Here is a 26,560-nt window from a genome sequence, read left to right on the forward strand (position 1 = left end):
ATAGAGTAGGAAGGCAGGTGGCTTAAGCCCTGTCTGAGCTCTATTATTGAAGTTTCTTGAAAGTTCTGGAACTCACTTTCCTCTTCTGAAAGGTTAAGTTGGTGACTTTTACTCTGATTGGTAAATTATTATAATCAGTTTTATAGTAATTATATTTTTATTACTCTTTACAGGCATTGTACTAGACATATGAATTACTTTTATATTGTGGTCAAAAACACATAACATAAAAGTTACCATCTTAATGATTTTTAAGTGCACAATACAGTAGTATTAATATAAACACATTGTATAACAGAACTCTGGAACTTTTTCATCCTGCAAAATTGAAACTATATATCCATTAAGCAACTCCCATTTACCTCTTGCCCCAACCCCTGGCAACCACCATTTTACTTTATGTTTCTAAGAGTTTGACTATTTTAGATTCTGCATATATGTGGAATTATGTAGTGTTTGTCTTTTGTGACTGGCTTATTTCAGTTACCATAATTTGTTCAAGGGTGATCCATGTAGAAGCATGTGACATTATTTCCTTCTTTTTGTGAGACTGAAAATATTTCATTATATGTATATGATACATTTTCTTTATTCATCTGTTGATGAACATTTAGGTTGTTTCCATCTCTTGGCTATTGTGAATAGTGCTGCCATGAACACCAATGTGCAAGTATCTCTTGGAGATCCTTTTTCAAATATTTTAGATACCCAGAAGTGATATTGCTGGATCACATATTATTTCTAACTTTTAAAATAACCTCCACAGTTTCGTATAGTAGCTACACCATTTTATATTCCCACCAACAGTGTACAAGTGTTCTAATTTCTCCACATTCTCACTACCACTTGTTATTTTTTGTTTTAGTGATGGCAGCCATTCTAACAGGTGTGAAGCAATATCTCATCGTGGTTTTAATTTGCATTTCCCTAATTATTACTGATGTTGGGTATCTTTCAACACACTTATTGACCATTTTTATATTTTATTTGGAGAAGTGCTTGCCCAATTCCTTTTTTTTTAAACTGGATTGTTTCTATTTTTGTTAAGATACAGGAGTCCTTTATATATTCTGGATAATACCCCCCCATCAGACTTATGGTTTGCAAGTATTTCCTCCCATGCTTTTTCACTCAGTTGTTTGCTTCCTTTGCTGTGCAGAAGTTGTTCCATTTGCTGTAGTCCCATTTGTCTATTTTCACTTTTGTTGTCTGTGCTGTTGGTGTCATAGCCAAGAAATCATTGCCAAATTCAGTAGCTCAAACTTTTCCTCCATGTTCTCTTCTAGAAGTCTTATAGCTTCAGTTCTCATTTTCAGATCTTTAATCCACTTTGAATTCATTTTTGTATATAGTGTAAGATAAGGGTCCAGTTTCATTTATCTGCCTGTAAACATCCAGTCATTCCAGCACCATTTGTTGAAGAGACTACCCTTTCCCCATTGTGTAGCCTTGACACTTTTATTGAGGATCATTTGATCGTGTACATGAGGATTTATTTCAGGGCTCTCTACGCTGTTCCATTGGCCTTTATGTGTCTTAATGTCATTATCATGCTGCTTTAAATATTGCAGATTTTAAATGTTTTGAAATCAGAAAGTGTGAGGCATCCAGGTTTTTCTATCTCAAGATTGTTTTGACTATTTGGGGCCTTTAGTAATCCCAGATTAATTTTTGAAATTTTTTGCAATTTCTGCAAAAAATAAAAAAAAAAACGCTGTTGAGATTTTAATAGGGATTGTATTGAATCTATAGATCACTTTGGGTAGTATAAATATTTTAACAACATGAATTCTTTCCAAGCAGGAACACAAAATATCTTGCCATTTATTTGTCTTTTTCCAACTTATCAATATTTCAGTTTTGGATGTAAATTTTTCAGTTTGGTTAAGATTATTTTTAGGTATTTTAATTTTTTGATGCTATTTTAAATGTAATTTTTTAAAAAATTTCCTTTTAGATTGTTCATTGTTAGTTTATAGAACTTTAACTGTTTTTTTTGTCTTAAATTTTAATCCTGCAACTTTGCTAAATTTATTACTTCTGACAGGTTTTGTGTGAAATGTGTGTAATACCTTTAGGGTTTTCTACATACAAGATCATGTTGTCTACAAACGAAGAACATTTTGCTTCTTCTTTTCCTATTGGGTGCTATTATTTCTTTTTCTTGCCATACTGTTCTGAATAGGATTTTGAGTATTATGTTGAGTAGAAGTGGTGAGAACAGGGATCCTTACTTTGTTCCTGCTTTTGAGAAAATGGTTTTAGCTTTTTGCCATTTTGAGTATGATGCTAGCGGTGGGCCTTTTACCTATGGCATCTATTAAGTTGAAGTAAAATATTTCTATTCTTAGTTTGTTGTTTTTATCATAAAAGAATATTAAATTTTGTCACGATTTTCTGTATTAATCTGTTAATGTAATGTATTACATTGATGAATTTTCATGTTCAAACTAAATCCCACTTAGTCATAATATATAATCCTTTCAATATATTGTTGGATTTCATTTGCTAATGTTTTGTTGAAGATTTTTATGTCAACATTCATCAGGGATATTGGCCTGCAGTAGTTTTCTTTCTCATATCTTTTTCCGACTTTGGCATCAGGGTGGTGCTGCTCTTATAGAATGAGTTTGAAAATGTTCCCTCCTTTTCAATATTTTGGAAGAGTTTAAGAAGAATTGGTGGTAGTTCTTTTTTTGTTGTTATTTAGTTTTTATTTCATAATCATAAACTTAACTCAACTCTGCAATCCAGCTAGGCATGGAAGGGAACAAGGAAAACATGGAACCCAAAGGGAACTGCAGCGAGAGCACAAACGTTCTAGGATATTGAGAGCAAATGGGGTGGAGGGGTGCTCTCCTGAGCTACAGAAGGAATGGTCTGTTGGTTAAGATAAAACACAAGTCAAACTTATTAGAGTTGTCTGCAGTCAGCAATGCTGATCTTCTTGCTGGTCTTGCCACTCCTGGACAAAAGCGCTCCATGGCCTCCACAATATTCATGCCTACTTTCACCTTGCTGAAGACCACATGCTTGCCATCCAACCACTCAGTCTTGGCAGTGCAGATGAAAAAACTGGGAACCGTTTGTGTTGGGTTCAGCATTTGCCATGGACAAGATGCCAGGACCTGTATGCTTTAGGATGAAGTTCTCATCATCAAATTTCTCCCCATAGATTGACTTGCTGCCAGTGCCATTATGATGTGTGAAGTCACCACCCTGACACATAAAACCTGGAATAATTTTGTGAAAGCAGGAACCCTTATAACCAAATCCTTTCTCTCCAGTGCTCAGAGCATGAAAGTTTCCTGCTGTCTTTGGAAACTTGTCTGCAAACAGCTCCAAGGACACGCGGTCCAAGGGCCCGCCATCCACGGCGATGTCGAAGAACACGGTGGGGTTGACGATGGCTGACAGTACAGGGCACCCGATAGCAGAGGCGTCTGCAAAGCTGGTGGTAGTTCTTTAAAAGTCTAATAGGATTCTCCAGTGATGTCATTCAGTCATGGGCATTTACTTTGTTTTTCTGGATTCTTGATGTGTGTTTTTTTGGTTTTAAATTTCAACTTTTATTTTAGACACAGGGGTACATTGGCAGGTTTGTTACATAGAAATTTTGCATGATGCTGAGATTAGGGGTCTGATTCCCGTCACCCAGATAGTGAGCATAGTACCTAATAGGTGTGTTTTTTTTTTTTAAACACACGACCCTTTCTCCCTCCAACCTATAGTAGCCTGCTTTCTCTATTATTCCTATATCATGTTTATGTATGCTCAATGATTAGCTCAATTGTAAGTGAAAACATGTGGTATTTGTGGTATTTGGTTTTCTGTTTCTGTGTTACTTTGCTTAGAATTATAGCCTCCAGCTGCATCCATGTTTGTGCAAAGGACATGATTTCATTCTTCTTCTTTTTTTTTTTTTTTTTTTTTTTTGAGATGGAGTCTTGCTCTGTCACCCAGGCTGGAGTGCAGTGATGTGATCTCAGCTCACTGCAACCTCTGCCTCCTGGGTTTAGGCGATTCTCCTGCCTCAGCCTCCTGAGTAGCTGGGATTACAGGCACGCGCCACTACGCCAGGCTAATTTTTGTATTTTTAGTAGAACCGGAGTTTTACCATGTTGCAGGCTGGTCTCGGACTCCTGACCTCGTAATCCACCCACCTTGGACTCCCAAGGTGCTAGGATTACAGACGTGAGCCACTGCGCCCAACTAATTTTTGTATTTTTAGTAGAGACAGGGTTTCACCATGTTGGTCAGGCTGGCCTTGAACTCCTGACCTCGTAATCTGCCCGCCTTGGCCTCCCAAAGTGCTGGAACTACAGGTGTGAGCCAGCATGCCCCACGTGATTTCGTTCTTTTTTATAACTGTGTAGTATTCCATGGTGTATATGTACCACATTTTCTTTATTTAATCTACCATTGACGGGCACTTTGGTAGATTCCATATATTTGCTACTGTGGATAGCACAGCAATGAACATAAGAGCATTTATGTGTCCTTTGGCAGAATAATTTATTTTGCTTTGAGTATATACCCAGTAATGAGATTACTGGGATGAATGGTAGCTCTGTTTTAAGTTCTTTGAGAAATCTTAAGACTGCTTTCTACAGTGATTTAACGAATTTACATTCCTACCAACAGTGTGTAAGTGTTCCCTTTTCTCCACAGCCTTTCCAGCATCTGTTGTTTTTCTTGACTTTTTAATAAAAGCCATTTTGACTGGTGTGAGATGGTATCTCCTTGTGGTTTTGATTTGCATCTCCGTGATGATTAGTGATGCTGAGCACTTTTTCATGTTTGTTGGCTGCCACTTTTATGTCTTCTTTTGAGAAGTGTTCATCTCCTTTGCCATTTTTGATGGGGTTGTTTCATTCTTGTTGATTTAAGTTCCTTATAGATGCTGTATATTAGGCCTTTGTCAGATCTATAGTTTATGAATATCTTCTCCCATTTTGTGGTTATCTGCTTACTCTGTTGATAGTTTCTTTTGCTGAGCAGAAATTCTTTAGTATAATTAGGTCCCACTTGTCTATTTTTGTTGCAATTGCTTTTGGGGACTTAGCCAAAAATTATTTCTCAAGGCTGATGTGGAGAAGAACAATTCCTTGGTTGTCCTCTAGGATTTTTATAGTTTGAGGTCTTACATTTAAATCCTGATCTATTTTGAGTTAATTTTTTAATATAGTGAAAGGTAGGGATCCAGCTTCAATCTTCTTCATATGGCTAGCCAGTTATCCCAGCAACATTTATTGAATAGGAAGTGCTTTCCCCATTGCTTGCTTTTGTCAGCCTTGTAAAAGATCAGATGATTGTAGGTGTGTGGCTTTATTTCTGAGTTTTCTATTCTGTTCCAATGGTCCATGTGTCTATTTTTGTACAAGTACCATGCTGTTTTGATTACTGTAGCCTTATCGTATGGCTTGAAGTTGGGTAGCATGATTCCACCAGCTTTGTTCTTTTGGCTTAGGATTGCTTTGGCCATTTGGTCTCTTTTTTTCGGTTTTATATGAATTTTAGAATCGTTTTTTCTAATTCCGTGAAGAATGACATTGGGAGTTTGATAGGTATAGCACTGAATCTGTAAATTGCTTTGGGAAGTATGGCCATTTTTACAATCTTGATTCTTCCAATTCATCAGTATGTAATGTTTTTCCATTTATCTGTGTCATCTCTGAAATTTTTCAACAATAATGTTGTGTAGTTCTCCTTGTAAAGATCTGCTTGGTTAGTTGTACTCCTAGGTATTTCATTTTCCTTGTGGCTGTTGTAAGTGGGATTGTGTTCTTGATTTCACTCTCAGCCTGAATCTTGTTTGTGTATAGAAATGCTATTAATTTTTATACATTGATTTTGTATCCTGAAACTTTACTAAAGTCATTTATTAGTTTTAGAAGCCTTTTGGCAGAGTGATTAGGATTTCCTAAGTATAGAATCATTTCATCCTCGAAGAGAGATAGTTTGACTTCTTCTTTATCTATTTAGATGCCTTTTATTTATTTAACTTGCCTAATGGCTTTGGCTAGGACTTCCAGTACTCTGTTGAACGTAAAAGGTGTCAAAATTATTCCAAGCACATTTTTTGGACCACAGTGCAATACAAATAGAAATCAATACCAAGATCTCTCAAAATTACACAACTGCAAGGAAATTAAACAACTTATCCCTGAATAACTCTTGGGTTAACATCAAAGTTAAGGAATAAATTTTAAAATTCTGAAAATAGGGACACAACTTGCCAAAATCTCTGAGATGCAGCTAGTGTTAAGAGGCAAGTTTATGGTGCTAAATTCCTTCATCAAGAAATAAGATCTCAAATTAACAGTTTAACTTCACACCTATAGAAACTAGAAAAATGAAGAACAAATCAACCCAAAGCTTCCAGAAGAAAATAAATAACAAGAATTAGAGAAGAACTGAATGAAATTGAGATGCAAAAATCCATACAAAAGATCAATGAAACCAAGAGTTGGTTCTTTGAAAGAATAAGCAAAATTGATAGACTTCTGGCAACATTAACAAAGAAAAAAAAGGAGAAGAACCAAATAAGCACAATCAGAAATGACAAAAGCGGTATTCCAACTGATCTCACAGAAATACAAAAGGTCCTTAGAGACTACTATGAACAACTCTTTGCACACAATTAGAAAATCTAGAAGAAATGTATAAATTCCTAGAATCACACAGTCTCCCAAGATTGAATCAGAAAGAGATTGAAATCCTGAAGAGGCCAATACCAACTTCTGAAACAGAATCAGTAATAAAGAACCTAGCAACCAAGAAAAGCCCTGGACCAGGTGGATTCAGAGCTGAATTCTACCAGACATTAGTACAAGAAGAGCTTGTGCTAATCCTATTGAAATTACTCCAAAAAACTAAGGAGGAGATACTCCTCCCCAACTCATTCTATGAGATCAGCATCATCCTGATACCAAAACATGGCAGAGACAAAAACATGAAAAAAAAACTTCAGGCCAATATCCTTGATGAACACTGATGCAAAAATTCTCAGCAATTTACTTGCAAACCGAATCCAGCAGCACCTTGAATTTATCATCCCACTCTGTTCTGACCTGTAATGATTCTGCTGAGAGATCCAATGATAATCTTATAGAGTCTTTCTTGTACATGATGAGCAAATATTTTCTTGCTGCTCTCAATATTCTCTTATTGTTTATAACTTTTGACAGTTTATGATATGTCTCAGTATGGGCCTTTGGGGATTTATCCTAATTGAATTCCTTTGATCCTCTTGAATTTGGATGTTCATTTACTTCTTTTGATTTAAGAAGTTTTCTTCCATTATTTCTTCAAACAAGGTCTCTACTTCATTCTCTTCTTCTTCAGTTCCCAAAGTGTGTGTTAGTCTGCTTAATTATCTCCTTTAGGTTTCTTCACTTTTCTTCATTTAGTCCTTTAGAATTTCTTCATTTTTATTTTCTCTTTTTATTTCTGACTAATTTCAAATGGCCCATTTTCAAGTTTGCTAATTCTTTCTTCTGCTTGATCAAACCTGCTGTTGATCCCTTCTAGTGAATTTCTAAATTCAGTTATAGTATTTTTTAGCTTCATAATTTCTATTTGGGTTCTTTTTTATAGTTTCTCTTTGTTTATATCTATTTTGTTCATGCATCATTTTCCTGATTTTGTTTAGTTGTCTCTCTGTGCTGTCTTGCAGCATACCGAGCTTCTTTAAGATAAATATTTCAAATTCTTTGTTAGGTAATTTATAAATCTTTAGGTCATTATTGTCAGCTTCTGGCGGTTTATATTGACTCTCATTGACTCTTATTGAGTCATGTTTCTCAGTTTGTGTGCCTTGTTATTTTTTGTTAATTTTTGCATTTGACAAGAACAGCCAACTCTCCCAGTCTATTTGTTCATTCTCATGCTCCAACTAAAGACATACCCAAGACTAGGTAATTTATAAAGGAAAGAGGCTTAACTGACTCACAGTTCAGCATGGCTGGGGAGGCCTCAGGAAATTTAAAATCATGGTGGAAGGGGAAGCAACCACATCCTTCTTCACATGGTGGCAGCAAAGAGAAATGCAGAGTGAAGGTGGAAAAAAGCCCCTTATAAAATTATCAGGTTTCATGAGAACTCTACTCACTGTCATGAGAACAGAACGGAGGTAACTGCCCCCATGATCCAATTACCTCCCACCAGATCCCTCCCATGACAGGCGGGGATTATGCGAACTACAATTCAAGATGAGATTTGGGAGGGTGCGCAGCCAAACCATGTCACCCTGTATTTATAGAATGGCTTTATACAGGGAAAGGCCTCCATCAATCAGCAAACTGGAAATTCAGAGGGCCTCCAAAAACTTTAATGAGGATAAATTTTCTTGATGCTTGTGCATGTAATTTCCTAATTAAAGAGGTTTACTGTGTTTCATTTTTTGTTTTTCGGGAGCCTGCAGTCTTTTGTTCTCTCTAGTGTCTGTCTGAAGTACTGCAGGTTCTCTGGATCTGCAAGAAGCCACTGAGTTCTCTTTTTTTGTTTGCAATCCCAGGCATCCAGGAGAGGCTTATTCCGTTAGTGCTCCAGATGAGACAGAAAGCACTTCCTCAGGCAGCCTCCCCCAAAGCCAGAATATAGCACTCATGTTCCACTCTTCTCTTTCCCTCCTAAGAAGAACCCGCAGCTGAGTGCTTTCTCTGGATTATGGTGAGTGGTGCCAGCTTCTGAGATATTATAAGTTCTATGGCACTGTCGCAAGCCACTGAGCAGTCTTGTTCTCAGCGGCCCCCACATCCAAACTATGCCCATTTCCCACGGCAGAGTTCTGAGTCAGGCAAGACAGAAATCAGTCCTTTGGGCAGCCCAACAAAGAGCCAGAACATGATATGTACATTCCACTCTTTTCTTACCCTCCTCAAACATAAGTTAAGAGTTGGGCTTTTCCTTCAGAACACAAGCTATGTCAGCTTTGAGGAGGGACTGATGTGGTTGAAATTAAACAGCTTTTCTTACCCATTTTAATGCAGCCATTCTTGGCTTGGAGCTTTCCTTGTGTACTGAGACTTTCTAACTGGCTTCTGGGGTTCTCATAAAGGTTTCGGACTTTATATATTTGTTGTCAGTGTTTTTGTGAGGAACAGAGTCTGAGGCTTCCTATTCTGTCATCTTGCTGCCATCACTCTCCTATGTGGCATCTTTTGATCCTTGATTGATAATGGAGTAGGCAGAGGATGATGATGATGATGATGATGATGATTTCATAGGTGAGAAAACTGAGAGTCCCAGAAACTAATGACTTGTCCAAAGTTACTCAGCAAAGAAGTGATTGTTTTGCTCACAAATGCATCCCAAGGACCTGAAGTGCCAGGTATCAAATAAATATTATAGGGGTGTGTGTGTGTGTGTGTGTGTGTGTGTGTGTGTGTGTGTGTATACAGACAAACAAAATCAAACCCAGAATATTTGCATTTAAAATCTGTACTCCTATCCCCCTGAGTCTTTAGAAAAATGATAGTTCCTGCATAAACAATATTCAAGCTCTAATCTTTCCATACACAAGCCATTTGTTAACTGTTTTCATTCACAATTCGGTCTTAATTTGCTTACTTAGCAATAACAGTGAATAATATATACAGGGTCTCTGACTTTACTATCCAGCAGAGTGTCACTTGGGACTATGTTACAGATTTTAATTTTTTAAATTGGTTGGCTTTAATATTCCTTAGCTTGCCCTAGGCTAGTAGGTTCTCCACCAGACAATTTTGCCAAGAAAGGGATTTGGGCAATGTCTAGAAACATTTTTGGTTGTCACAACTGGAGGTGCTATTACCATCTAGTTAGTAGAGGATAGAGATGCTGCTGTGCATCCCGCAATGCATAGAACAGTCTGCGCAACAAAGGATATCCAGCCTGAAATTTCATTTACACAGAGGTTGAGAAACCCTGCCCTAGACAAACTAAAAATGATGCAGAAGAGGTTCACCTTCTTTATCTATCTTTCAGCATCACCTTTATCTCTCCACCATCACTCTTATGTAGGCACAGATACACATGGTTCCAGGACCTTCATGCTCAGCTCTCCTCTGAGATGCCTTTATCTAACCACAACTGATTATCTGGATCTTTGTGACCCATTCCAATTATTTTTTCCTTTTTGATCCTACTCTCAGAGAGCTTTGTAAAATGACCGACTAACACCATATACTAATAACCTGTAACTTGGTTTCTAGTTTACAATGAGTCATAATGGCCAAATACCCATTGAATAAATAGGAGTAGAAAATATTAGAATAACGTGTTTTCTATAATTCCTCCTCTATTTCAGGGTATAACATTCTATTTTCACTGGCCAAATGAAAGCCATATCCCAGCCTTATCACCTAAAATAAATGCATCCCATGGGACCCTCCAGGGTAGCAGGTGCATGGATGGGTATAATTCAGACAGAAGATAAGGAAAGAAGTTTAATCTCCACAAATTGCCAAGAATGTTTCCCTTATAATTAGGAAAGTGCATTCTGAAACTCTGCATAATTTAAAATACACTTTATGGGCTAATGGAAAAGGACTGAGAACAGACATAAATCTTTCCTATTAATAATCAATGCTATCAAAATGCCATGGCAAAAACATTCCTCTGATAGAAACAAAGACAGATAGTTTTTAGGATTTTATCTAGAGAATGTCAGGCATATAAGAATGCCTTCTTATTTATTTGTTTATCAGTTTGGATGTTTCTCTCCAACTACTTCCATAAAAGACTCCATCCAGATTCAAAGTGAAATTCTACCTTTATACTAAATAATATAGAGAGTAAAACTAAATCAAAGAGATGAAGGAAAAAAGAAATAGCTGGTACTGGGCAATTAAAAGGGCTATACTCCTCCCAAAACCCTTATCAAGTGATAATCACAATTAGTTATTTATATGATCATCTCAACAGACTTGCTACTCCTTGAAAACACCTTTTATCTTTTTCATCTTTGTATTTCTTTTGCCCAGCACAGCGGCCAGCATATAGTAGGGACTCAATAAATGTTTGTTGCATCCACGAATAAGTACATGAGCTTATTAATTTTAATTGAGACCTAATCTCCAACTTTACTGGAAGCCTGAGATTGAAAACAGAAAGACAAAAACACACAAGAAATGATGTGTTGTGATGAAAGAAAAAATGACTTGGTAAATATATGGTATAGCTTATATTAAATCTGAGGGAAAATCAATCTATAATAAGCCATTATTTCATTACTTGAATGAGTTAATGAGTGAATGAACAAATACAGTAAAAAGGGAGTGAGTCTACAGCCACTGAAGTCCTTCTAAGCAATCCAAAATTTAGTGCCTACAATGAAATGCTGAGATTGATTCTGGGATTGTAAAGCTGAGGAAAAACTCCATCACTTACAATAATTTCAGGGATGGTTCTCAATCTTTAACTGCACATTTAAATTACCTGAAGACATTTTTAGATACTTTGTCCAGCTATTCTTTTCCCCAGAGCCATTAAATCAGAACCTCTGGGGTTAGGACCCATCCAAGCATGAGTAGCTTTTAAAACTTCCCAAGTGGTTCCAATTACAGTCAAGGTTGAGAACCACTGGCTTCTAGTGGAGTGGAGAAAAGTAATCAAACAAAGTTCACCGAACAAATGTCTGTAGGTTACCTAGAGTAAAGGAATGAATGGGAATTAACTTCAATTCAGCATCTACTGCATACTAAGTAAGGTGTTATTGTTTAAATTTGTTGTCTCATTTTATTCTCATGACATCACTGTGAGGTAAAGATTGTTATCCACAGTTGAAAGAAGAGGAAATTAAGTCATGGATGACAGAAACACAGTCCCTACTATGAAGGAGTTTTTAAAAACATGAAAGGAAAAGCATAGAAAAACATATAAATGTATATATATTATACACACACACACACACACACACACACATATGAAAAAAAGAGAAAATGAACTCAGGAGATCTGGGTTCATCTCTAAACACCATACTGTCACTAACTATATCATTTGGACCACTCATTTAACCTGTTGGAATTACCAGAATGAGAACAATAGGGTTAAATATAAAATTTTATAATTTCAGCAAAGGTACAGCTGACACAAAAGTAATTATAGCACGGTAATTAAAATTAAAGAGACATGACATGTGTCACAGAGGGAGGGGTAGCCAACAGTCTGGCCTTTAAGGGTATTAGAATCTGACTGATGCTGCTATAGCTTGCAGGAAGCCCTTGACTTAGCAGATCCAAAAATCTACTGGACGTTGATTTGTTTCTAAGGGACTAACACATGATAACCCAATTTCAAATCATTAACGTGTAAACCATGCTTTCAAAGCATTTCTGTACAAAGAAAGAATTATTTCTGTTAACTTTGTTTAAGCCCAAGATAGCTTTGGTGTATAAATTAGGTCTAGGGGAAGAAATGGTGATAAGGAATTTTCTTCCTGGTCCCCATGACATTAGCATTTACTTCTTTTCCCCTTCAGGTGCAGTGCAGATTATCAAGAAGTGAGCAAGTAAACACTACATTTTTTTCTCTTTGAGGTTTTTTTTACTACATTTCACCAATACTATACACTTATATTAATATTGTCTTTCTATAATACAATTACTATTTCAGCTTCTCATTAGTCAGCTTCAGCTATTTCACTCTAAAGTATTAGTTTACACTTCATTGTGTTACACCTCCAGTGATAGAACTGAGAACATGAGGAAATGGTCCTTGTCCAGGCTCTGCCTCCGATTGCCATGCTGCCTTGGACAAATAATTTAATCTTTCTGAGCGGGGGGTACACTTTTTTGCAAAAGAAAGAGAAAAATGTTACTACATGCCTTTTTCATATATTTATTTTCATGAAAAATCATACAGTAATTTACCCATCATATAGTGGAGATTGAGTACTTTATTAATACACTTTTCCTTATTCTTTCACTTGATTCTCTTGACTGGCCTTGATTTTCTCACACACTATCTCCACCACTGATTGACAGCAACAAATCACTAATCTCACTGCTAAACTTAAGCTCTCCTTTATTGCACTTCTAGGGGTTAATTTTCTCTTGACATTCTGAAGGCATTTTGCTGTTTGCCTGAGGTTCTAATGATACTTCTATGTAGAGCTTTATACTTTACCATTATTTTTAAGGCCTCTTATGAACTTGATAATGTCTCCAGGAAAGGGACAGAATATGTTGTTTTTCCCACTTAACGGAAGACAGAGGAGTGACACAACAGGTAGGTAATGGACTCACACTCATTTCTTGATTCTAAGTATTCTCTCCACTGAGTATGCTCTGAGTTCTTTGACTCTATCCTAGTTTACCAATCATTTTGAATCACTGGGCAGTTATTTCGTTCCTGAGGTTTTACTTTTCTCCTTTTAAAAGAAAGCTAAGATGGCCTTAGGTCTTTCAGGGCAGTGCGTAAAGAATAGGGCAGAGAAATTGAGAAAGTCTAAAATAACATATAGAATATCAACTGAAATTAATTACAGAGATTTTAAATTAGTCCCATAGAAGAAAAGTTTAAGTGGCTAGGTGTCTTTTAATTTAGAAAAATAAAAAAGAAGCCCAAGCAGCAACCTCATTAACTTACTTTCTCTACATCAAAGATTAGGACAAGGGACATTGATCTATTGTTCTCAGAACTAAATATTCCAGGATAGAGATGCAACCATAGAAATTTAAGCCAGACCTTCCTGACTTAGAGAATGATTAAACATGGCAACAAACTCAAAAGGGAAGCTTCTTATGTAGTCACTATTCCTGATGATGTTAAAAGCAACATTCTCATGGATGAGAAAAAAGGTGACATGAGTGATTCACAGGCATAAAATACCATCACTTTGGGGACATATCAGCATTTTGGAGTAGCAGAAGTGGGAGATGATAGTTTTTCAAGCATATTTAATATTATAATATGCATTTATAAAATTCAAAGGGCTTTATTATTTTCATAAGGTAAGCTAAAAAAGTGAAGTGTAAGAAAGTCTTACACTCAAGCCAGGAAGGTTCTTAAAGGAATCAGAGTAAGAGTTATGGGAATATTTTATGTTTATCAAATGAGGGCAGGAGTGAAGAGGTGTTGGGAACAGGCCCCCAAATCTACTGGCTCCAACACTGGCCATAAACAAAATCTCTGCAGTACTGTGACATATTCATGATGGCTATGACGCCCATGCTGGAACTTTATGGGTTTACCGGAATGAGGGCAAGGAACACCTGGCCCATCCAGGGCGGAAAACCGCTTAAAGGCATTCCTAAACCACAAACAATAGCATGAGCCATCTGTGCCTTAAGGACATGTTCCTGCTGCAAATAACTAGCCAGACCCATCCCTTTGTTTCCCGTTTTAGTTAATCTGTAATCTATAGATACAATGCTTATCACTGGCTTGCTGTCAACAAATATGTGGGTAAATCTCTGTTTGGGGCTCTCAGCTCTGAAGGCTGTGAGTCCCCTGATTTCCCACCCTACACTCTATATTTCTCCGTATGTGGGTCTTTAATTCCTCTAGTGCCACTGGGGAATTAATTCCTCTCCACAACTGAGCTGGTCTAGGCCAAAAGGTTGTTTAAAAAAAAAAAAAAAAAACCTTTGATACACAGTTACATCATGTTGCAATGACTGAGCTACTATCAGCTTGGAGGCAGAAGACCAGACAAGAGGTCCAGAGTTCCATGTCAGGGGTCCTGCTACAAGCATGAACAAACACCTGTCTCCTATCGTTCAGTTATCCAACATTTAATGAATGCTGAACATATGCCAGACCCAGAGTCAGGTATTTTTTAAAAAAGTAAGATCTCGGCGGGCCACGGTGTCTCACACCTGTAATCCCAGCACTTTGGGAGGCCGAGGTGGGCAGATCACGAGGTCAGGAAATCGAGACCATGGTGAAACCCTGTCTCTACTAAAAATACAAAAAATTAGCTGGGGGCGGTGGCGGGTGCCTGTAGTCCCAGCTACTCGGGAGGCTGAGGCAGGAGAATGGCATGAAGGTGGAGTTTGCAGTGAGCCAAGATCATGCCACTGCACTCCAGCCTGGGCGATAGAACGAGACTCCATCTCAAAAAAAAAAAAAAAAAAAAAAAAAAAAGATCTCTGACCTAAAAGAAAGAAGCAGCAGCAGCAACTTAGAATCTAATGTTAAAGGCAGACAATGTATTTATTATATGTAACAATAAGGGATGGAGAATACTAAGTGCAATAGGCTCCAGAGACCCAAGAAACAATAAGGAAAAGCGAAGCTTAACTTTTCTTCAGTATAGCAATAAAGAACGTAGGTTTGAAAGGAAGTAAAAGTAATCCCAAGAAAAACCCCAATACCGGGGGGAGGAGCCAAGATGGCCGAATAGGAACAGCTCCGGTCTACAGCTCCCAGCGTGAGCGACGCAGAAGACGGGTGATTTCTGCATTTCCATCTGAGGTACCGGGTTCATCTCACTAGGGAGTGCCAGACAGTGGGCGCAGGCCAGTGGGTGCGCGCACCGTGCGCGAGCCGAAGCAGGGCGAGGCATTGCCTCACCTGGGAAGCGCAACGGGTCAGGGAGTTCCCTTTCCGAGTCAAAGAAAGGGGTGACGGACGCACCTGGAAAACTCGGGTCACTCCCACCCGAATATTGCGCGTTTCAGACCGGCTTAAAAAACGGCGCACCACGAGACTATATCCCACACCTGGCTCGGAGGGTCCTACGCCCTCGGAATCTCGCTGATTGCTAGCACAGCAGTCTGAGATCAAACTGCAAGGCGGCAGCGAGGCTGGGGGAGGGGCGCCCGCCATTGCCCAGGCTTGCTTAGGTAAACAAAGCAGCCAGGAAGCTCGAACTGGGTGGAGCCCACCACAGCTCAAGGAGGCCTGCCTGCCTCTGTAGGCTCCACCTCTGGGGGCAGGGCACAGACAAACAAAAAGACAGCAGTAACCTCTGCAGACTTAAATGTCCCTGTCTGACAGCTTTGAAGAGAGCAGTGGTTCTCCCAGCACGCAGCTGGAGATCTGAGAACGGGCAGACTGCCTCCTCAAGTGGGTCCCTAACCCCTGACCCCCGAGCAGCCTAACTGGGAGGCACCCCCCAGCAGGGGCACACTGACACCTCACACGGCAGGGTATTCCAACAGACCTGCAGCTGAGGGTCCTGTCTGTTAGAAGGAAAACTAACAAACAGAAAGGACATCCACACCGAAAACCCATCTGTACATCACCATCATCAAAGACCAAAAGTAGATAAAACCACAAAGATGGGGAGAAAACAGAACAGAAAAACAGGAAACTCTAAAATGCAGAGCGCCTCTCCTCCTCCAAAGGAACGCAGTTCCTCACCAGCAACGGAACAAAGCTGGATGGAGAATGATTTTGACGAGCTGAGAGAAGAAGGCTTCAGATGATCAAATTACTCTGAGCTATGGGAGGACATTCAAACCAAAGGCAAAGAAGTTGAAAACTTTGAAAAAAATTTAGAAGAATGTATAACTAGAATAACCAATACAGAGAAGTGCTTAAAGGAGCTGATGGAGCTGAAAACCAAGGCTCGAGAACTACGTGAAGAATGCAGAAGCCTCAGGAGCCGATGCGATCAACTGGAAGAAAGGGTATCAGCAATGGAAGATGAAATGAATGAAACGAAGTGAGAAGGGAAGTCTAGAGAAAAAAGAATAAAAAGAAATGAGCAAAGCCTCCAAGAAATATGGGACTATGTGAAAAGACCAAATCTACGTCTGATTGGTGTACCTGAAAGTGATGCGGAGAATGAAACCAAGTTGGAAAACACTCTGCAGGATATTATCCAGGAGAACTTCCCCAATCTAGCAAGGCAGGCCAACGTTCAGATTCAGGAAATACAGAGAACGCCACAAAGATACTCCTCGAGAAGAGCAACTCCAAGACACATAATTGTCAGATTCACCAAAGTTGAAATGAAGGAAAAAATGTTAAGGGCAGCCAGACAGAAAGGTCGGGTTACCCTCAAAGGGAAGCCCATCAGACTAACAGCGGATCTCTCGGCAGAAACCCTACAAGCCAGAAGAGAGTGGGGGCCAATATTCAACATTCTTAAAGAAAAGAATTTTCAACCCAGAATTTCATATCCAGCCAAACTAAGCTTCATAAGTGAAGGAGAAATAAAATACTTTACAGACAAGCAAATGCTGACCGATTTTGTCACCACCAGGCCTGCCCTAAAAGAGCTCCTGAAGGAAGCGCTAAATATGGAAAGGAACAACCGGTACCAGCCGCTGCAAAATCATGCCAAAATGTAAAGACCATCAAGACTAGGAAGAAACTGCATCAACCAACGAGCAAAATCACCAGCTAACATCATAATGACAGGATCAAATTCACACATAACAATATTAACTTTAAATGTAAATGGACTAAATTCTCCAATTAAAAGACACAGACTGGCAAGTTGGATAAAGAGTCAAGACCCATCAGTGTGCTGTATTCAGGAAACCCATCTCACGTGCAGAGACACACATAGGCTCAAAATAAAAGGATGGAGGAAGATCTACCAAGCAAATGGAAAACAAAAAAAGGCAGGGGTTGCAATCCTAGTCTCTGATAAAACAGACTTTAAACCAACAAAGATCAAAAGAGACAAAGAAGGCCATTACATAATGGTAAAGGGATCAATTCAACAAGAGGAGCTAACTATCCTAAATATTTATGCACCCAATACAGGAGCACCCAGATTCATAAAGCAAGTCCTGAGTGACCTACAAAGAGACTTAGACTCCCACACATTAATAATGGGAGACTTTAACACCCCACTGTCAACATTAGACAGATCAACGAGACAGAAAGTCAACAAGGATACCCAGGAATTGAACTCAGCTCTGCACCAAGCGGACCTAATAGACATCTACAGAACCCTCCACCCCAAATCAACAGAATATACATTTTTTTCAGCACCACACCACACCTATTCCAAAATTGACCACATAGTTGGAAGTAAAGCTCTCCTCAGCAAATGTAAAAGAACAGAAATTATAACAAACTATCTCTCAGACCACAGTGCAATCAAACTGGAACTGAGGATTAAGAATCTCACTCAAAGCCGCTCAACTACATGGAAACTGAACAACCTGCTCCTGAATGACTGCTGGGTACATAACGAAATGAAGGCAGAAATAAAGATGTTCTTTGAAACCAACGAGAACAAAGACACAACATACCAGAATCTCTGGGACGCATTCAAAGCAGTGTGCAGAGGGAAATTTATAGCACTAAATGCCCACAAGAGAAAGCAGGAAATATCCAAAATTGACACCCTAACATCACAATTAAAAGAACTAGAAAAGCAAGAGCAAACACATTCAAAAGCTAGCAGAAGGCAAGAAATAACTAAAATCAGAGCAGAACTGAAGGAAATAGAGACACAAAAAACCCTTCAAAAAATTAATGAATCCAGGAGCTGGTTTTTTGAAAGGATCAACAAAATTGATAGACCGCTAGCAAGACTAATAAAGAAAAAAAGAGAGAAGAATCAAATAGACGCAATAAAAAATGATAAAGGGGATATCACCACCGATCCCACAGAAATACAAACTACCATCAGAGAATACTACAAACACCTCTATGCAAATAAACTAGAAAATCTAGAAGAAATGGATACATTCCTCGACACATACACTCTCCCAAGACTAAACCAGGAAGAAGTTGAATCTCTGAATAGACCAATAACAGGAGCTGAAATTGTGGCAATAATCAATAGTTTACCAACCAAAAAGAGTCCAGGACCAGATGGATTCACAGCCGAATTCTACCAGAGGTACAAGGAGGAACTGGTACCATTCCTTCTGAAACTATTCCAATCAATAGAAAAAGAGGGAATCCTCCCTAACTCATTTTATGAGGCCAGCATCATTCTGATACCAAAGCCTGGCAGAGACACAACCAAAAGAGAGAATTTTAGACCAATATCCTTGATGAACATTGATGCAAAAATCCTCAATAAAATACTGGCAAAACGAATCCAGCAGCACATCAAAAAGCTTATCCACCGTGATCAAGTGGGCTTCATCCCTGGGATGCAAGGCTGGTTCAACATACGCAAATCAATAAATGTAATCCAGCATATAAACAGAGCCAAAGACAAAAACCACATGATTATCTCAATAGATGCAGAAAAAGCCTTTGACAAAATTCAACAACCCTTCATGCTAAAAACTCTCAATAAATTAGGTATTGATGGGACATATTTCAAAATAATAAGAGCTATCTATGACAAACCCACAGCCAATATCATACTGAATGGGCAAAAACTGGAAGCATTCCCTTTGAAAACTGGCACAAGACAGGGATGCCCTCTCTCACCACTCCTATTCAACATAGTGTTGGAAGTTCTGGCCAGGGCAATCAGGCAGGAGAAGGAAATAAAGGGTATTCAATTAGGAAAAGAGGAAGTCAAATTGTCCCTGTTTGCAGACGACATGATTGTTTATCTAGAAAACCCCATCGTCTCAGCCCAAAATCTCCTTATGGTGATAAGCAACTTCAGCAAAGTCTCAGGATACAAAATCAATGTACAAAAATCACAAGCATTCTTATACACCAACAACAGACAAACAGAGAGCCAAATCATGAGTGAACTCCCATTCACAATTGCTTCAAAGAGAATAAAATACCTAGGAATCCAACTTACAAGGGATGTGAAGCACCTCTTCAAGGAGAACTACAAACCACTGCTCAAGGAAATAAAAGAGGATACAAACAAATGGAAGAACATTCCTTGCTCATGGGTAGGAAGAATCAATATCGTGAAAATGGCCATACTGCCCAAGGTAATTTACAGATTCAATGCCATCCCCATCAAGCTACCAATGACTTTCTTCACAGAATTGGAAAAAACTACTTCAAAGTTCATATGGAACCAAAAGAGAGCCCGCATCGCCAAGTCAATCCTAAGCCAAAAGAACAAAGCTGGAGGCATCACACTACCTGACTTCAAACTATACTACAAGGCTACAGTAACCAAAACAGCATGGTACTGGTACCAAAACAGAAATATAGATCAATGGAACAGAACAGAGCCCTCAGAAATAACGCCGCTTACCTACAACTATCTGATCTTTGACAAACCTGAGAAAAACAAGCAATGGGGAAAGGATTCCCTATTTAATAAATGGTGCTGGGAAAACTGGCTAGCCATATGTAGAAAGCTGAAACTGGATCCCTTCCTTACACCTTATACAAAAATCAATTCAAGATGGATTAAAGATTTAAACGTTAGACCTAAAACCATAAAAACCCTAGAAGAAAACCTAGGCATTACCATTCAGGACATAGGCGTGGGCAAGGACTTCATGTCCAAAACACCAAAAGCAATGGCAACAAAAGCCAAAATTGACAAATGGGATCTAATTAAACTAAAGAGCTTCTGCACAGCAAAAGAAACTACCATCAGAGTGAATAGGCAACCTACAACATGGGAGAAAATTTTCACAACCTACTCATCTGACAAAGGGCTAATATCCAGAATCTACAGTGAACTCAAACAAATTTACAAGAAAAAAACAAACAACCCCATCAAAAAGTGGGCGAAGGACATGAACAGGCACTTCTCAAAAGAAGACATTTACGCAGCCAAAAAACACATGAAAAAATGCTCATCATCACTGGCCATCAGAGAAATGCAAATCAAAACCACTATGAGATATCATCTCACACCAGTTAGAATGGCAATCATTAAAAAGTCAGGAAACAACAGGTGCTGGAGAGGATGTGAAGAAATAGGAACACTTTTACACTGTTGGTGGGACTGTAAACTAGTTCAACCATTGTGGAAGTCAGTGTGGCGATTCCTCAGGGATCTAGAACTAGAAATACCATTTGACCCAGCCATCCCATTACTGGGTATATACCCAAATGACTATAAATCATGCTGCTATAAAGACACATGCACACGTATGTTTATTGCGGCATTATTCACAATAGCAAAGACTTGGAACCAACCCAAATGTCCAACAATGATAGACTGGATTAAGAAAATGTGGCACATATACACCATGGAATACTATGCAGCCATAAAAAATGATGAGTTCATATCCTTTGTAGGGACATGGATGAAATTGGAAACCATCATTCTCAGTAAACTATCGCAAGAACAAAAAACCAAACACCGCATATTCTCACTCATAGGTGGGAATTGAACAATGAGATCACATGGACACAGGAAGGGGAATATCATACTCTGGGGACTGTGGTGGGGAGGGGGGAGGGGGGAGGGATAGCATTGGGAGATATACCTAATGCTAGATGACGAGTTGGTGGGTGCAGCGCACCAGCATGGCACATGTATACATATGTAGCTAACCTGCACAATGTGCACATGTACCCTAAAACTTAAAGTATAATAAAAAAAAAAAAAAAAAAAAAAAGAAAAACCCCAATACCAAAACTTAATTCCTTCCCTCCTGTGATATAGTACCACCAACCTCAAACACATTTATAACGAGATATACAAAAATCCACACACTACGTATTAAATAGAGCTATTATGTATTTCCCAAACGTGGAATCATGGAAACAGTTCCTTAAATCCAGGCTCTGCATATAGAAAGTAAATTTTGGCCACTAGAAATTGCTCTGGATATGCATTTTAAAAATTTCAAAATGACCCTGTTTCTTCCTCTGCAAAAAAAAAAAAAAAAAACAGATGCATGGAAACCTTCAAATTTCAAATTTATTTCCTATTGGAGTTATTCACATGCAAAAATAATCTTAAATGGTGTTTATGGCATAGGCTTTTTTCTTCTTCTTCATTGGCCCAAGTTCCAGAAACAGCTGAATAGATGTTTCTGTCAGCATTCAACAACCAAATAACTCACCTTTGGGGTGAAATCAACTATGAAAATTTAAAACCCTAAGGATAATTTTTCAGCAAGTGAAACAAGTTAGGGAGACAATGACTTCAAAAATCTCAGGTATAAGATCTCTCTTGGTAAAGAAACTACTGATCAAGCCAGATTAAGTCACTGTTTACTCCATATGCACAGTGTATATGTGATAAAAAGACATGATTCCTGCCCTCAAGTGGCTTGCTTCCTAATAATTAATTTAAGCAACAATATCAACTAATGAAGACAAATTCAGTTATGTCTTACTTTTTTATTATATATGCTTTTGAAAACTGGATGCAAATGAATGGCTTTTATTTCTAGTCATTTCTAAGTGGAAAGCAGAGTCAAGATATTATCTGTGTGTTGTGCCTAAATTGAGGATGTTTAAGGTACTATCTGTATGTTACAATTTGAAGGATAATCAAGATACCTCCTGCTTTTTGTACATAAGGTGAAGGAGATTGTGATGGTTAATTTTATGTGTCTTCTTGACTGGGCCACAGGATGCCCAGATATTTGATCAAACATTATTCTGGGTGTTTCTGGAAGGGTGTTTTGGATGAGAGTATCATTTTAATTGGTAGAACAAAGCAGTTTTCCTTCTATAATGTGAGTAGGCCCAATCCAATTAGTTGAAGACCTCAACAGAGCAAAAAGACTGACCTTCCACTGAGTAAGAGAATTCTCCAACAGACAGCCTTTGGATTTCATCTGCAATATTGGCTCTTCCTCCCTGATGGCTTTTGAGCTGGAACACTGGCTCTCCCTGGGTCCCCAGCCTGCCAAACCACCATGCAAATTGGACTTGCTACCCTCTAAAGTTGCATGAGCTAACTTGGTATTTTATATATATTATGTACTATATATATATCCTATTGGTTCTGTTTTACTCTCTTCTTTCTCCTGATGGCCCACCCCCACCCCACCATGCTTACTCATGGGCCATTTAGAGCTTGTCCTCCTGCACCACCTAACATGGAATCCTCACAATTAGTCAATCTTTGGGGTCAAACAACAAGGTCAAGATAGGTCTAATACAGTCTCAAGCACAATACACATATGGAAAAAGAACTCAACAAGCAATGAAAAGAACTGGGTTCTAGTGCCTGCTCTACTGTAATTCAGAAAGGAATAACCTTGGGAAATCTATAAACCAACTACTATGGGTTTAAGTTTTCATCTTAAAATAAGAGTATTTGAATAAATAATATATAATTTCTCTTCTGATTTTTAATTTCTATGTCAATGAGTACAGGTGTGGATTGCTGACTCACCAACTGGTGGACTATTTACTTGAGCCATTTCTCACTGGCTTGATTAGCAGATAGCAACCTTGTTCCCATTTCCCTGTCTTGACCAAAGTGAGCCCTGGTTAGAATGTAATTTCAGAGATGCCATGTCTTCATTTATGGTTTATTTCAATTGACTGAGTCACCTTAAGCTTTAAGTTCTGTCACCTTAGCTTTCAGTTAATGGTAATAAACCACTTAAAAGGTTGGCTCTTTTCCAGACTCAATGTATTCAGAATGCAAGCAACTTTGCAACCACCCCCATCTCCAACAATCCCTCTTCATACTTTACCATTTTTTCATTTTACATTCTATGGAGAAAAGAGAAAAATGTTCCCCTTGACTATTAAGGATATTTTAGAATGAGACATTGTACTGGTACTTAGGATTTGCTATGAAAGAGCTTTCTAGGATAGGGGAGATTTGAATTGTAATTTAAAGGAAACAAATTCGATGACTTAATGGGAAAAAAAGTACTCTATGCATTTGATGAAAATAAAAGGTCCATGGGCAAGAAATGAACAGAATCAAGGTATGAAAAAAATAAATGAATAAATAAATTAAATAAGTGAAAACAAAGTAAAGAAGAAAGGTAGAACAAGATGGCAAATAAATGGGATGTCAGCACCCCTTCCCCTGCTGTTTACCCCTCACCAGTGGCAGATATTGCCAATTGCTTGGGATGGTTTTCCTGTTGAGCCCAAATACTTCCTCTCAATCCAGAACCCAAAGCACCCACTAGCAGTCTACTGCAGATGGCACAGTCAGGGAAACCTATATGTCATCCTAGATATAATGGAAAGTGGCACAAATACAAATCAAATATCTATCACTCACTAGGTAGGCAGTGAGATAGATGCTGTGGAGGATTAAAAAAAGAAAAAAGGAAACTCCTTGCCCTATCTCCAAAATGCCTGTAATTTAAAAAGCAAGAACCGATAAAGAATTACTGCTTATAATAGGCAGAACGGGAAAGGTGCTTCATAAGAACAAAAAAGTAAGTAATACAGGTTCGGCTGGGTGCAGTGGCTCACGCCTGTAATCCCAGCACTTTGGGAGGCCAAAACGGGCGGATCATGAGGTCAGGAGATCGAGACCATCCTGGCTAACATGGTGAAACCCCATCTCTACTAAAAATACAAAAAATTAGCCAGGTGTGGTGGCAGGCGCCTGTAGTCCCAGCTACTCGGGAGGCTGAAGCAGGAGAATGGAGTGAACTCAGGAGGCGGAGCTTACAGTGAGTCGAGACCGCACCCCTGCACTCCAACCTGGGCAACAGAGCAAGACTCTGTCCACCCCCTCCCAAAAAAAAGTAATACAGGTTCAAGGAGCCACAGATATTGAAGCCATCCTGACAGGCTGACAAGAATTGCATACTGGGTTCTGGACAGAAATAAAGTTATAATTAAGCATTAATCAAGCTGCACTTTAGCCCACTTCCTTGTTGCTAAAAGTCAGATAGCACTACATACTGACCATTTGCATCCCCATTGTTCCTGTAGATAGAATTTCTGACATGAGGGTCATAAGACAGGATCTCTGGTATTCAAATCATAAGACGTTTAAGGATCACATGTTTTTCAGACCCTGAATTTCAGCAACCAGTTTGAAGACCCCCACAAAGAAATGGGATTAGCATAAGTATACAGTTTTTTCATCTCCCCGTCCCATGACTTCACCCTGCACTCTTCAAATGATCAACAACCCACACTTTGCCCCACTTCAAAACCCTTAATAACCCTAGCACCAAACCACTTGAGGAAATGGATTTACAGTTTCATCCCATCTGCTCATTCAGTGACCCTATGACTAAAATGCTTCTTCTGCTGAAACCCAGTGTCTTAACTTATTGGCGTGCTATATGCGCCTTGGGAAATGATCCTATTACAGTTACAATATCATTTGTTTGTGAGAAACTAGACAGGCTTCTGCAAGGAATCAGCATCTGTGATAGACTTCGGATACCAGAGAGAACTTCAAAGATTAAGATGGCTGGAGAGAACATGAGAAAGGCATGACTGGCCTGGAAGGAGAAGGTACTGATGAGCTCTGTCAGGAGCTTCCAAATGACCCAGCAAGATGCAGAGAGATATGGTGTGAGTGCTACAGAGAAGGATCCATGAAGCTATCTAGGGGCCCATCATGAGTCACCTCATTAGCATAAATTCAGGTATGGTTGAAAAAGGTGTATTATAAATAACAAAGATGCTCTTCTTATCCCTACCACTAAGGAAATTACAAGAGTTTTAGGAGCTCTATGTCACAATCCAGGGGCAGAGATGAAATATATATTTCTTACTATGTCACAAACTGTTAAAACAAAATACCATGCACTGGGTGGATTAAACAAAAGATGTTTATTTCTCACAGTACTGGAGGCTGGAAAGACTAAGATCAGGGTGTTGAACACTCACCAATGTCTGCTGAGGATACTCTTCCTGGCTTGCAGGTAATGGCCTTCCCACTGTTTACTCATATAATGGCGAGAGGAAGCTCTGGTGTCTCTTTCAGTTGTTATAAGGGCACTAATCTTATTGTGGGGGCTCTACCCTCATGACCTCACATAAACCTTATTTCATCCCAAAAACCCAGCCTCCTAATACCATCACACTGGGGGTTAGGGCTTCAGCATATAGGTTTCGGAGGAGCACATTCAGTTCACAATATGTAGGAAGACAGTCCATGTGGAAATGTCCTCCCCTTGTAGGAAGAGAGGAAAGGTGAGGCAGACAAAAGCAGCCTGTGTATCCAGGCATATGCCACCAGCCAGACCCCAAACTATATTAGGCACCAAGAGACCCAAGGAAAAATACACACTGTCTTTAATAGTAGTGGATTATTAGTATACAGCAAAAGTACTTGGCAGGGAAAGAGCAAGATACATGGGTTAATGAAGCTTTGCAGAGTTCTGAGATGCCCATGGGTGTGTAACCCTTCTCCTCCTGCTGTTGAGTCCAAAGCTCATACCATCTGCCAGAGCACAGCCACTAAGTTGAAAGACAATGTGTCTGGGCAAGGAAAGTGACTTTATTTGGGAGAGCCAGCAACTGAAAAGATGGTGGATTAGTGTCCTAAAGAACTATATTAAGCTAATATGAATTTGGGGCTGCTTTTAGGTTAGGGGAAGGGGAAAGAGGAAAGGAGATGAGGTTAAAAAGTTACTTGATGACCACAGACATCTGGGAGGCAGCAAGGATAAACTGTCTTTGGTCAGGTTAAAATCCTCTTATACATTTTTAATGTAACATTGTTAATTTTGTCTATACCCTCCTTATCTTCTTGGCGGTTAGTTTTGGGGATGGATTATTATTATCCTTGCTTTAAGGTTAAACTATAAACTAAATTCCTCCCATAGTTAGCTTGGCCTATGTGCAGAGATAAGGAAAAGTGGCTAACCTAAAAGATGTCATCGTGGAGGAGTGCTTAGGAGCATAATGGAGATTGATGTGATCAGCCTCCTTT

At 38.9% G+C, this 26,560-nt stretch overlaps 1 pseudogene; it reads right to left on the reverse strand.

Annotated features, from left to right (window-relative positions):
- Window positions 1-2,661: 2,661 nt before the first annotated feature.
- Window positions 2,662-26,560, reverse strand: part of LOC129398685 (peptidyl-prolyl cis-trans isomerase A-like) — a 64,404-nt pseudogene continuing 40,505 nt past the window's right edge.

This window comes from Pan paniscus, chromosome 11 (assembly GCF_029289425.2).
Source record: "Pan paniscus chromosome 11, NHGRI_mPanPan1-v2.0_pri, whole genome shotgun sequence".
Taxonomy (NCBI): Eukaryota; Metazoa; Chordata; class Mammalia; order Primates; family Hominidae; genus Pan; species Pan paniscus.